We start from the raw sequence: 12,976 nt of genomic DNA, 5'->3' as shown, positions 1-12,976 counted from the left end.
AACAACGGGTCCATGTCATTCATTTAACAGACCTTTACTGGGTGTCTGCTGTGTGCTGGGCACAGTGCTGGATGGGGAATCCGTCATACTTAGACTTTCTTCATCCTAACTCTCTAGAAACCCCACCTTCCTCCCCCCCCCCACCCCGAAAAGAACTGTAGGGGCATAAAAGACAGGAAAATGTCACCTGGCTAGGGTTATATAGGAGGAATGAGTGTGCAGTCAGAGCTTTCTGACCAGATTACTGGCACCTAGGTTAAAGGATGTTTGAATGGTAAACATAACTTGGAAGATACAGAATGTTTCCTCTCCCATGCAAGAGCCAGCTTCTCCTTTTCAAAAATAATATAACTCAAAGACATTTGATTTCTCTCTCTCTCTCTCTCTCTCTATCTATCTATCTCTCCCTCCCCCTACTCCCCTGCCAGGGAAGAGGAGCCAGTGGTGCATCCTGTCCTACATAAGCTCTGTGTTTCATAATTTCAGAATTCTCTTGTGTTGTAAAACCCCTCCGTAACCACAAGTACAGGGCTTTCCCTGTGTCACTCTCCCAAACAATGAGGGATTTGGGCTTGGGGAACTGATGCAAGATACAGTCTGTCTCTGAACCAGAGATCTTGTGTTCTGTTAGTACACATGTGGATAATTTTCAGGCTGACTCCGATTTGCAAACAGGATAGCACCTCAGACCCTTCACAGCTTTAGAATCCACAGGATGTGCCCTCTAAACCACATTAACTCAGAGACCTAGGACATCAGCCATCAAGAGGTGCTGTTTCTTCTGGGTCACTTCATTTAACAAGGAGGCAGCCACATCCCTCAGGGAGCTAGATACCTGCCTCATCGGGGACATTGGAGAGGGGCCTTCAACCAACCATTTGGGAGATTTCTAGTATCAGAGAATTAATCACATCAGGGCAGTTTCTTACATTTGCATAGCTCTGATCACACATCAGACAGTTACAAAACCCCTATTTCACCTCACGCCCTGTGTTAAAGCCTGGTATACAAAGATGAATCAGAAATATTGATGCCGGCTGGGCACGGTGGCACATGCCTGTAATCCTAGCACTCTGGGAGGCCGAGGCGGGAGATGGGAGGCGGGAGGCAGGAGGATAGGGAGGATAGCTCTTGGAATGTATCTCCCACAGATAAGGGAGACTACTTATTTGAACAGAGATGGGTGACTTGGGAAAGAGAGCTAGAAAATATGTGGGGGAATACCATTTCAGACAGAAAGAACAGTAAGTACAAAGATCTGGAGGTTTTTGAAAACAGTAAGGAGGGCAGTGTGGGTGCAGTAGAATAACTAAGATTGGGGCAGGGGTTGGGGGGGAGGTGGGAGGGGCAGTAAGAGACAAGGTCAGAGAGGTAGCAGGGGCCAGACCATGTAAAAAACAATGTACTCAAACTATGATCCAAGCCAAGTTCAAGTCTGCAAATTGTTCATTATTGCATTAGGAGGAGATAAGTACAAAAGTCAAGAATAAGTGTTTAGGAGGCCGAGGTGAGAGGATTGCTTGAAGTCAGGAGTTCAAGACCAGCCTGAGCAAGAGATCCTGTCTCTACAAAAAGGAGAAAAGTTAGCTGCACGTAGTGGTGTGTACCTGTAGTCCCAGCTACTCAGGAGGCTGAGACAGAATCACATCAGCCCAAGAGTTTGAGGCTGCAGTGAGCTATGACAATGCCCCTGCACTCTAGTTTGGGCAACAGAGCAAGGCCCTGTCTCAAAAAAAAAAAAAAAAATAAAGAAAGAAAGAAAGAAAGAAAAAGAGGAAGTGTTTAGACAATACTTAAATAGAAGAACAAAGCTGGAGGACTAACACTTCCAGATTTCAAAACTTACTACAAAGCTATAGTAAACAAAATGGTGTAATACTGGCATGAAGACAATTGTAATGAAATAGAATAGGACCCCAGAAATAAACCCTTACATGTATGGTCAGGTCTTTTTTTTTTTTTTTTGAGATGAGATTTTGCTACGTTGCATAGGCTGAATTTTAACTCCCTTGCTCAAGCCATCCTCCCTTAGCCTCCTGAGTAGCTGGCACTACAGGCGTGCCACACCTGGCTGTCAAATGATTTTTTTGAGAAAGGTACTGAGACCATTAAATGGATAAAAGACAGTATTTTCAACAAATTGTGCTAGGGAAACTGGATATCCACATACAAAAGAATAAAGTTGGACCCTTACCTAATACCATATATAAAAACTAACCCAAAATGGATCAAAGAGCTAAATATAAGAACAAAACTCTCGAAAGAAAATACAGGGCAAATCTTCACTACATTGGATTTGTCAATGATTTCTTGGATAGGACAATGAAGGCACAGGCAACAAAATAAAAAATAGACAATTGAATTGCATGAAAAATTTTTTAAAAAATATTTTTTTCAGAGACAGGCCTCTAACTCCTGGGCTCAAGCGAAGTGATCCTCTGGCCTCAGCCTCCCAAGTAGCTAGGACTACAGGTGCAGGCTACCACACCTGGCTAATTTTTAAAACTTTATGTAGAGAAAAGTTCTTGCTATGTTGCCCAGGCTGGTCTCACACTCCTACTCTCATTCAGTCCTCCCACCTCAGCCTCCCAAAGTGTTGGGATCACAGGCATGAGCCACTGTGCTGGGCTCCATAACTCTTTTCATCTTTAAAACTGAAACTCTGTGTCCATTAAACAATAATTCCCCATTCCTCCCTCCTCCTAGCCCTTGGCAACCACCATTCTCTATGTCTTTCTATCTCTATGATTTTGACTAAGTATTTCATAAAAGTGGTATCATACAGTATTTGTCTTTTTGTAACTGTCTTATTTTACTCACTGTAATGTCCTCAACGTTGATCCATATTGCATAATTTCCTTCCTTTTTAAGGCTGAATAATATTCCATTTTACGTATGTACCACATTTCGCTTATTCATTCATCTGTTGATGGACACTTGTGTTGCTTCCACATTTTAGCTATTGTGAATAATGCTACTGTGAACATGAGTGTACAAATATCTCCTTGAGAACCTCCTTTCAATTATTTTGGGTATATACCCAGATGTTTAATTGCTCAATTATATGGTAATTCTATTAATATTTTTAATTTTTTGAGTAACTGCCATATTGTTTTCCACAGTGGTTATACCATTTTACATTCCCACAAACAGTGCACAAGGGTTCCAATTTCTCTACATCCTCACCAATGCTTGCTGGTGAAAAAGAGAGTTTTGGAGATAGATGGTGGTGATGGTTGTACAACATTAATGGGCGTACAGTATTTAATACCACTGAACTGCACATTTAAAAAGGGTTGACATAAATTTTATGTTAACTTATGTACATCTTACCATAATAAAAATGTTTTTTGGAAGAAAGGATAAGTGTTTAGATATTTATATAATATTTTATGTTGCAGCAACATTTTTATTCTGTTTTACAAAACTATCATCTGCAATAATTGGAACTTTACAAAAGAAACTAGTCCTCTGTCACAGAGAGTCTAAAGACTGCAATATAGAGAGCATAGTAAGGACTTTAGCATTTGCTCTGAGTGAGATTGGAAGCCATCTCCTCTGAAAAGAGGAGGGACATAAGTAAGGGCATGTCATGAAAGGACTTATGAGGAGCCAATGCAGATTTTAAGCAGACAATTAATTGAATCTGGGTGTGCATGTGTTTGGAAAAGCCTACAGGGGCCATGTGGAAGATGGGGGTGAAGACATAGAGATGCCCCAGGTTTCTGGCTTAGGTGATGATAGTTGAGCTCATGGGAAGGAAAAGAAGATTGGGGGAAGGTTGCTTAAGAACTTGAAGTGCCTTAGCGACCCCAGGTGGAAAAGTCCAGCAGGCAGTTGGCCACAGGGGGTAGAGCTGAGGAGACAGATTTGGGCTGGGTATAAGAAATTGGGAGCCATCAGTGTAGAAGGGGCTGTGGAAGCCATAGCTATAAGTAAGCTCACCCAGCCCTCGAAGAAATAAAGTAAGAAGAGAGAGAGCTAAAGAACAAACTGTGGGAAATATCATCAACATTTCAGGATGAAGGAAGCAGGATCCTCAAACGAAGACAGAGAAATAAGAGGAGAACTCAGAACTTGAGGTGGGGAACATAGGGAGAAGTGGTCAGCAGTCTTCTATTCCTCCTTTTCTAGCTTCATCTCCATGCCACACATCACCACCACCACCAGCATAGTCTAGTCATTCTTTCCTTTGTTTCTTTGTTCCTTTGTCTCTTATTCTTCCTTCTGTCTGGAATGGTTTTGTCATTCATTTATTCATCCATTCAACAACTATTTATTAATACTAAACTCCCACTATTTGGCATGCACTATTGTAAGTGTTCAGAACAAAGCACTTACAGTAAACAGAGCAGCAAAAGTCCCTGTTCTTAAAGTGCCTTACATCACAGTAGGGAAAATGAAGTATAGAGTGTGTTAGACGTTGGTAAGTGCTGTGTGCTGTGGGGAAAATAGAGCAGGGCCAAAGTGATCAGGTGTGCTGAGGGTGAGGGTGAAGGATTGCAAGTTTATTTATTTTTTCTCTTTTTTCAAAGCTAGCCCCAGTTGGATGGATTGCAAGTTTATAGTTGTGGGTAGAATGGACCTCACACGAGAGGGTGACTTCAGAGCAAAGGTTCCAGGGAGATGAGAGAGTGAACATTGCAATTATCTGCTGCAAGAGCAGTCTAGCCAGAGCAATCTTCCAGTACAAAGGCCCTGGAAGATACTGGAGATAACATCAGAGAGATAATAAGTGGCCACAATTGTTTAAAAGGCCACTTACTCGCTGTAAAGCTTGGCTTTTACTCAGATGAAATAGCTACAGGAGGATATTGAGCAGAGGGTAACATAAACTGGTTTTATTTAAAAAGGATTACTCTGGGTGCCATGTTGAAAATGAACTATAGAGGGTAAGTTAGAAGACCAGGTAGGAAGCTATAATAATAACCCAGTCAAGAAATGATGGTGCCTAGCACTCTGGGAGGCCGAGGCGGGTGGATCGTTTGAGCTCAGGAGTTCGAAACCAGCCTGAGCAAAAGCGAGACCCCGTCTCTACTAAAAATAGAAAGAAATTATATGGACAGCTAAAAATATATATAGAAAAAATTAGCCAGGCATGGTGGCACATGTCTGTAGTCCCAGCTACTCGGGAGGCTGAGGCAGGAGGATTGCTTGAGTCCAGGAGTTTGAGGTTGCTGTGAGCTAGGCTGACACTACAGCACTCTAGCCCGGGCAACAGAGCAAGACCCTGTCTCAAAAAAAAAAAAAAAGAAAGAAAGAAAGAAAAAGAAAAGATGGTGGAAAGAGACATTGGTCTATTTGGTTTTGTTTGTTTGTTTTTACCAATGCCATATTGTCTTGATTACTGGAGCTTTCTAGTATCTTGAAGTCAGGTAGTGTCAGTCCTCCAACTTTGTTTTTCTCCTTCAATATTATGTTAGCTAAGTCTGGATCTTTTGCCCATACTGTTTTCCATAACAGCTGCACCATTTTACATTCCCACCATTAGTGCACAAGGGTTCCAATAATTGAATACGTGCTATTTTCTGGGGATTTTTAATAGTAGCCATAATAACGAATGTGAGGTGGTATCTCTTTGTGGTTTTGACTAGTGTTTCCCTAATGGTTAGTGATCTTGAGTATCTTTTCATGTACTTATTCTACATTTGTATATCTTACTTGGAGAAATGTTTATTCAAGTCTTTTGCCCATTTTTAATCAGGTTCTTTTGTTGTTGTTGAGTTGTAGGAATTCTTCATATATTCTGATTATTAACCCTTTATGGGACATATGAATTGCAAATATTTTCTCCTATTCCATATATTTCCCTTTCACTCTCTTGACTGTGTCCTTTGATGTACATAAGTTTTAAATTTTGATATGGTCCCTTTATTTTTTTTTGTTGCTGTTGCCTGTGGTGTTATATCCAAAAAATCATTGCTAAATCTAATGCCAGGAAGTTTTTCCACTGTTTTCTTTTAAGAGTTTTATAATTTTAGCTCCTATAGCAATTTGATCCATTTTTAGTCAACTTTTGTATATGGTGTAAAGATCCAGCTTCATTCTTTTGCATGTGGATATCCATTTTCTCAACACCATTGTTTGAAAAGACTTTCCTTTCCCCATTGAATGGTCTTGGCACCCTTGTCAAAATCATTTGACCATATGTGAGAGCTTATTTCTGGGATCTCTATTCTACTCTGTGGTCTATATGTCTATCTTCATGCTAGTACCACACTGTTTTGACTACTACAGCTTTGTAATAAGTTTGGAAACCAGGAAGTGTGAGACCTTCAACTTTGTTGGTTTTCAAGATTTTTCTGGCCATTCAGGATCCCCTGAAGTTCCATATGAATTTTAAAATGGATTTTTCCATTTCTTAAAAGAATGCCATTGAATTTTGATAAGAATTTCATTAAATATGTAGATTGCTTTGGGAGTATGGATATCATAAGAATATTAAGACTTCTAATCCATGTACACAATGATTTTCAATTTATTTGTGTCTTCTTTAATTTCTCTCAGAAACATTTTGTGGTTTTCATCATACAGGTCTTTTGCTCCTTGGTGAAGTTTATTCCTAAGTATTTTATTTGTTTTTATGTTATTGTAAATGGAATTGTTTTCTTAATATCCTTTACAGATCATAGTTAGTGTATAGAAATAGACTGATCTTTTTTCTGTGTTGATTTTTTATTATGCAACTTTACTGAATTTGTTTATTAGTTATAACAGGCTTTTGGTGGAATTTTTAGGGTTTTCTGCATATAAGATCATGTCATCTATGAATGGAGGTAACTTTATTTCTTCCTGTCCAATTTGGATGCCTTTTCTTCCTTTTTCCTGCCTGATTTTCTCTGCCTAGGATTTCCAGTACTCTGTTAAATAGAAATGTTGAAAGTGGGCATCCTTGTCTTCTTCATGATCTTAGAGGAAAAGCTTTCAGTCTTTCACCATTGAGTATGGTGTTATGTTTCCTGTTTTTTAAGATGAGAGACATAGTATGATTGTATGAAGATGTAAATAATCCCGTTGAGGGAAAATATGATGAGGCAGGAGAAAGAAGGAAGTCTTGCTAGAGCAATGTTTTTTTTGTTTGTTTGTTTGTTTTTTGAGACAGAGTCTCACATTGTTGCACGGGCTAGAGTGCCGTGGCATCAGCCTAGCTCACAGCAACCTCAAACTCCTGGGCTCAAGCGATCCTTCTGCCTCAGCCTCCCGAGTAGCTGGGACTACAGGCATGTGTCACCATGTCTGGCTAATTTTTTTCTATATAATTTTAGTTGCGCAGCTAATTTTTTTCTATTTTTAGTAGAGACAGGGCCTCACTCTTGTTCAGGCTGGTCTTGAACTCCTGAGCTCAAGTGATCCACCCGCCTCGGCCTCCCAGAGTGCTAGGATTGCAGGCGTGAGCCACCGTGCCTGGCCTAGAGCAGTGTTCTTGAGTAGCTAAAAGGGACTGGTACCTAATTCACAAGTGGAGGGGTTGGCCTTAGTGTAAGAACAAAAACAGTCAATTTATAGTCCCATGCTGGAAGACAGAAGTATCTGGGCAAAGATGCTGGTGGGTAGATGTGGTAGCAGGAGTATGAAATTGAAGCTCCAACCACAGGTCTTAAAATGGCAGTCATCCTTTCATTGTTTAGAATTCATCTCAAATGTCACCTTATCTGAAGGAGCCCCCCAGCCATCATTTCTACCACAATATCCTGTGCTATTTTCTTCATGGCATTTATCTCTATCAGAAATTGTCTTCTTTATTTATATCTTTATTTATTATTGGGTTGAAAGTTCAATGAGACCAGAGAGTGTCACTCTTGTTCAGTTCTGAATCTCCAGCCCCTAAAGCAGTATCTAGCACATGGAAGGTACTTCATAAATTGTTACTGATTTCATTGATTCAATGAGAGTGGTGGACTGAGGACTGGACTATGAGGAAAGTGAGAAAACAATGAATAGCATTTTATTTCACTAAGGTCAAATAAAAAGATTTGCTCAACTGAGTTTGAAGACCATCAACTGTGTGTCATGGTTCCAGTCTCAAGGTTTGTGATTTTTTTTTCTGACACTACACAGCAGCCTGGGAACAGGATTCATTCATCCAAGGTCAGGGGTGGGGGTGCAGGGCATCTCCAGCAAGGCCCAAAGATTGAGCAAGTTGTGCTAATAAAACAAGGCTAAATAATGTGCCATAAACAGAGGAAGAAGTGTGGCAAGGAGGGAAAGATGTACTGAGAAAAGCAAGGGCTTCACTTCTACACGGCACTTTGTGGTCAGATATTTGGTGTGATGTGACGGATTTTATGCTGAAAGAGTGGAATATTACGGTCATAGGACTTCCTTTTCTGATCCCAAATCGGGTTCCCTGTAACTTCCTCTTTTGTTCCTGTTCTGTCATCTGGAACCAAACAGATTTTAGTTCTTTTCTACACTAAGGCAATAGTTTTTGCTCTCAAAACAACAACAACAAAAAAGGTTTTTCTCGTCCCTATCTGGTCTTCTCTTCTCCAACATAAACCCCATTGCCACTTCTTCTAATGCTCAGAGCTCCTCATTCATCAGATCATGGGAGGTTCTTTATGAGCTACTGAAAATCACATACAGTGGAAGAAATAGAACACTGACTTGAATCTTCAAGGCTGTTTATAAATTGCTAGTTCTTTTTTAGGTATGATATTACGTATGACATGTATGATGTTGTGGTTATGTTTAAGAAAGAATAGTTGACAAAGATATAACAAGGAAAGAAAACTACAAATAAATATCTCTTATGAATATGGACACAATAATCCTAAAGAAAATACTAGCAAACCAAATCTAGCAACCTATAAAAAGAATTATATTCCATGAGATCAATTGAGATTTATCCCAGGAGTGCAAGGTTGGTTTAACATCTGAAAATCAGGCTGGGTATGGTAGCTCATGCCTTTAATCCCAGCCCTTTAGGAGGCCAAGGCAGGAGAATCACTTGTGGCCAGGAGTTTGAGACCAGCCTGGGCAACATAGCCAGACCCTGTCTCTATAAAAAATAAGAAAATTAGCTGGGCATGGTGGCACATGCTTGTAGTCCCAGTTACTCCAGAGGCTGAGATGGGAGGATGGCTTGAGCCCAGGAGTTGAGGCTGCAGTGAGCTGTGATCAAGCCACTGCACTCCAGCCTGGGCAACATAGTGAAACACTGTATCTACAAAAAAAGAAAATTTAAAACAAATCTGAAAATCAATGTAATACATCAGATGAATAGAATAAGAAATAAAAGTATGTGATCATCTAAATAGATGTAGAAGAAACATTTGACAAAATTCAACACCTTTCATGAAAAATCACTCAACAAAAGGAAAAGAAGGGATTTTCCTTGTACGATAAGAAACATCTGCAAAAAAATTAGTTGGAATCATACTTAATGGTGAAAGACTCTATGCTGTTGCCCTATTATCAGCAACAAAATAAGGATGTATGTTCTCACCACCTCTATTCAACGTTATACTAGAGGTTCTGACCATAAAAACTAGGCAAGAAAAGGAAATATTGGCATCCAGATTGAAAAGCAGGAAGTAAAATTATCTAAATTCACAGATTATATGGTCATGTATATTAAAAATCCTGTGGATTCACTAAAATACATTCGAACCAGTCAACAAGTTCAGCAAGGTTGCAAGATACAAGACCAATATAGAAAAATCCATTGTATGTCAATACAATTAAAATGAACATTCTGAAAATTAAATTAAGAAAACAATTCCATTTACAATAGCAGCAAAAAGAATAAATACTTAGGAATAGATATAACAAAAGAACAGCAACTTACACTCCTAAAATTACAAAATGTTGTTGAAAGAAATTAAAGATCTAAGTAAATGGAATAACATCCCATGCCCATATATCTTAATATTGTAAGATGGCAATTCTTTCTTAATTCATCTACAGATTCAGTGAAATTCCTTTCTTCCCCCACCTGGTGCATATGAGCTATTTACCGATTGCTTCTGCGCCTGTTGCCCCTTGCCCCGGCCCCTTGCCCTGGGATGGGGGCTTAGATCCAGGAGGGTGGGTGGTCCTGCCCAGGGGTGGGTCCCAAACAAATGGACAGATGGGACCTTCTCTCCCTCTCCAGGCCACGGAGGCTGCTGAACAGAACCAAAAGTTTTCCGTACTGGTTTACTATGCATAGAGGAGAGGGAGCGCAGTCCTTCTTGGCAGCTGCTTTCCTTATGGCCACAATGAGTTTGCTCAGCTCCTCTTGCTTCCTGTTGGTGAGGATGTGTGTCCCCCCACCCTTTTCTTGATAAACTTGAGGGCCCAATTATCCTTGGAGACCCTGTCAACTCCATGGCATGCTGCTCGTGTGGGGCAAAGCCACACCTCTCAGATCACGCCCCACATGAACTTGGTATTCTTGCTGAGGTGCCTGCGGTGGCGGCTGTGCCTCAGCTTGCACCTGTGCTTGACCACCTGTGGCCCTTGCTGAGGCCCAGGGCCATGGGGTAGCACACAGCCATGACTGCCACTCTTCGATCTCAATGAAATTCTTATAAAAATCTAAGCTGGTTTCTTTGTATAAATTGACAAGCTTATTCTAAAGTTTATGTGGAATTTCAATGGATGTAGAATAGACAAAATAATCTTGTGAAAGAAGAACAATGTTGGAGGACTCACACTTCCTGATTTCAAAACATATTGTGAAGCAACAGTTATTAAGACAGGGTGACACTAGCATAAGGATAAACTTAGAGATCAATGGAATAGAAACGAGAGTCTAGATATAAACCCATGTGTCTATGGACAACTGATTTTGACAAGGGTATCAAGAGCAATCAATGAGGAAACCTTAGTCTTTTTTTTTTTTTAAGAGGTGGAGTTTTGCTCTGTCCAAGATCATAGCTCACTGCAGCCTCAAGTTTCCAGGCTCAAGCGATCCTCCCAACTCAGCTGCCTGAGTAGCTGGGACTATAGGCATGAGCCACTGTGCCCAGCTAGTCTTTTCAACCAATGGCAGGGGATACCTGGATGTCCACATGTAGATGCATGAAAATGGACCCTTACCTCAGATTACACACAAAAATTAACTCAAAATGGAATAATGGCCTAAATATAAGAACCAATACTATAAAGCTCTTAGAAGAAAACATAGAGACTAATCTTCGTGACCTCTCATTTAGTAATGGATTATCAGATATGACACCAAAAGCCTGAGCAACAGAAGAAAAAGCAATAAACTGGACTTCATCAAAATTAAAAACTTTTTGTACATCAAAAGACATTATCAAACAAAGTAAATATGCAACCTACACAATGGGAGAAAATATTTGCAAATTATATACCTGGTTATGGTTTAGTATACAGAATATATAGAGAGTTCTTATAACTCAGCAATAAAAAGACAAATAACCCAAATAAAAAATGGGGAAAGGATTGAATAGCCATTTATCCAAAGAAGATATACAAATGCCTGCCAAGTACATGAAAAGATGCTCAACATTATTATTCGTTAGTAAAATGCCAAAAACCAAATAACCAAATTAGAAACTGGGCAAAGAGCTTGAGTAGACATTGCTACAAAGAAGCTATATGGCTAAAAAGCACGTGAAAATGCTTAAAATCATTGGTCCTTAAGAAAATGCAAATAAAAAATGTGATACCACTTCACATTCACTCGTCTGACTCTAATCAACAAATAAACAAACAAAAAATGAAAACAAGTATTGGCAGTAATGTAGAGAAAATATGAACCCTCATACATTACTGGTGGAAATGTAATATGGTGCAGCCTTTGTGGAAAACAGTTTGGTAGTTCATCAAAAAGTTAAACAGGGCCAGGCACAGTGGCTTATGCCTATAATCCTAGCACTCTGAGAGGCCAAGATGGGAGGATTGCATGAGGCCAGGAGTTTGAGACCAGCCTGAGCAAGAGCAAGATCCCATATCCACAAAAAATAGAAAAATTAGCTGGGCATAGTGATGCACGCTTGTCTCAGCTACTCAGGAGGCTGAGGCAGGAGGATCACTTGAGCTCAGGAGCTTGAGGTTGCAGTGAGCTATGAAGACGCCACTGCACTCTAGCCCAGGTGACAGAGCACGGCCCTGTCTCAAAAAAAAAAAAAAAATTTAAACACATAATTAATTACCATATGATCCAATAATTCTACTCCTAGTTATATACTCAAGGGTATTGAAAAGGGGTATTCAAACAAAGTTTTGTACCAAAATGTTCATATCAGCACTGTTCACAATAACCAAAACATGGAAACAATTAGAGTGTCCATCAACAGATGAATGGATAAACAAAATGTGGTATATACATACAATGGAATATTATTTAGTCATGGAAAGCAATGGTGTACTGATACATGCTACAACATAGATGAAACTTGAAAACATTATGCTATGTGAAATAAGCCAGAAACAAAAGCAAAAATATTGTATTATTCCACTTATATTAAATGTTTAAAATAGGCAAATTCATTGAGGCAGAAAATATATTAAAGATTACCAGGGTCTAGTGGGAGAGGAGATAGGGAGTTATTGCTTAATGGGTACAGAGTTTCTGTTTAGGAAGATGAGAACATTGTAAATAGTAGTGATGGTTACACAACATTGTGAATGTGATTAATACCACTGTATTGTACACTTAAAATGGTTAAAATGGCAAATTTTATGTAATGTAGTTTATTTGATTTTTTCTATTTTTAATTTAAATTTTTTTTTTACTTTTTAAATTTTTTTTGTTAAAAACTAAGACACATACACACACATTAACCTAGGCCTACACATGGTCCATATCATCAATATCACTGTCTTCCACCTCCCCGTCTTGTCCCACTGGAAAGTCTTCAGGGTCAATGACATGCAAGGAGCTGTCATTTCCTATGATAATGTCTTCTGGAATACCTCCTGAAGGACCTGCCTAAGGCTGTTTTACAGTTAACTTTTTTCAATAAGTAAGGGCGTACACTCTAAAATAATGATCAAAAGTATAGTAAATATATAAATCAGT

Source organism: Eulemur rufifrons, chromosome 10, assembly GCF_041146395.1.
Source record: "Eulemur rufifrons isolate Redbay chromosome 10, OSU_ERuf_1, whole genome shotgun sequence".
NCBI classification, from domain to species: domain Eukaryota; kingdom Metazoa; phylum Chordata; class Mammalia; order Primates; family Lemuridae; genus Eulemur; species Eulemur rufifrons.
The sequence above is the reverse complement of the archived record's forward strand: the minus strand, read 5'-3'. Positions refer to the sequence as shown.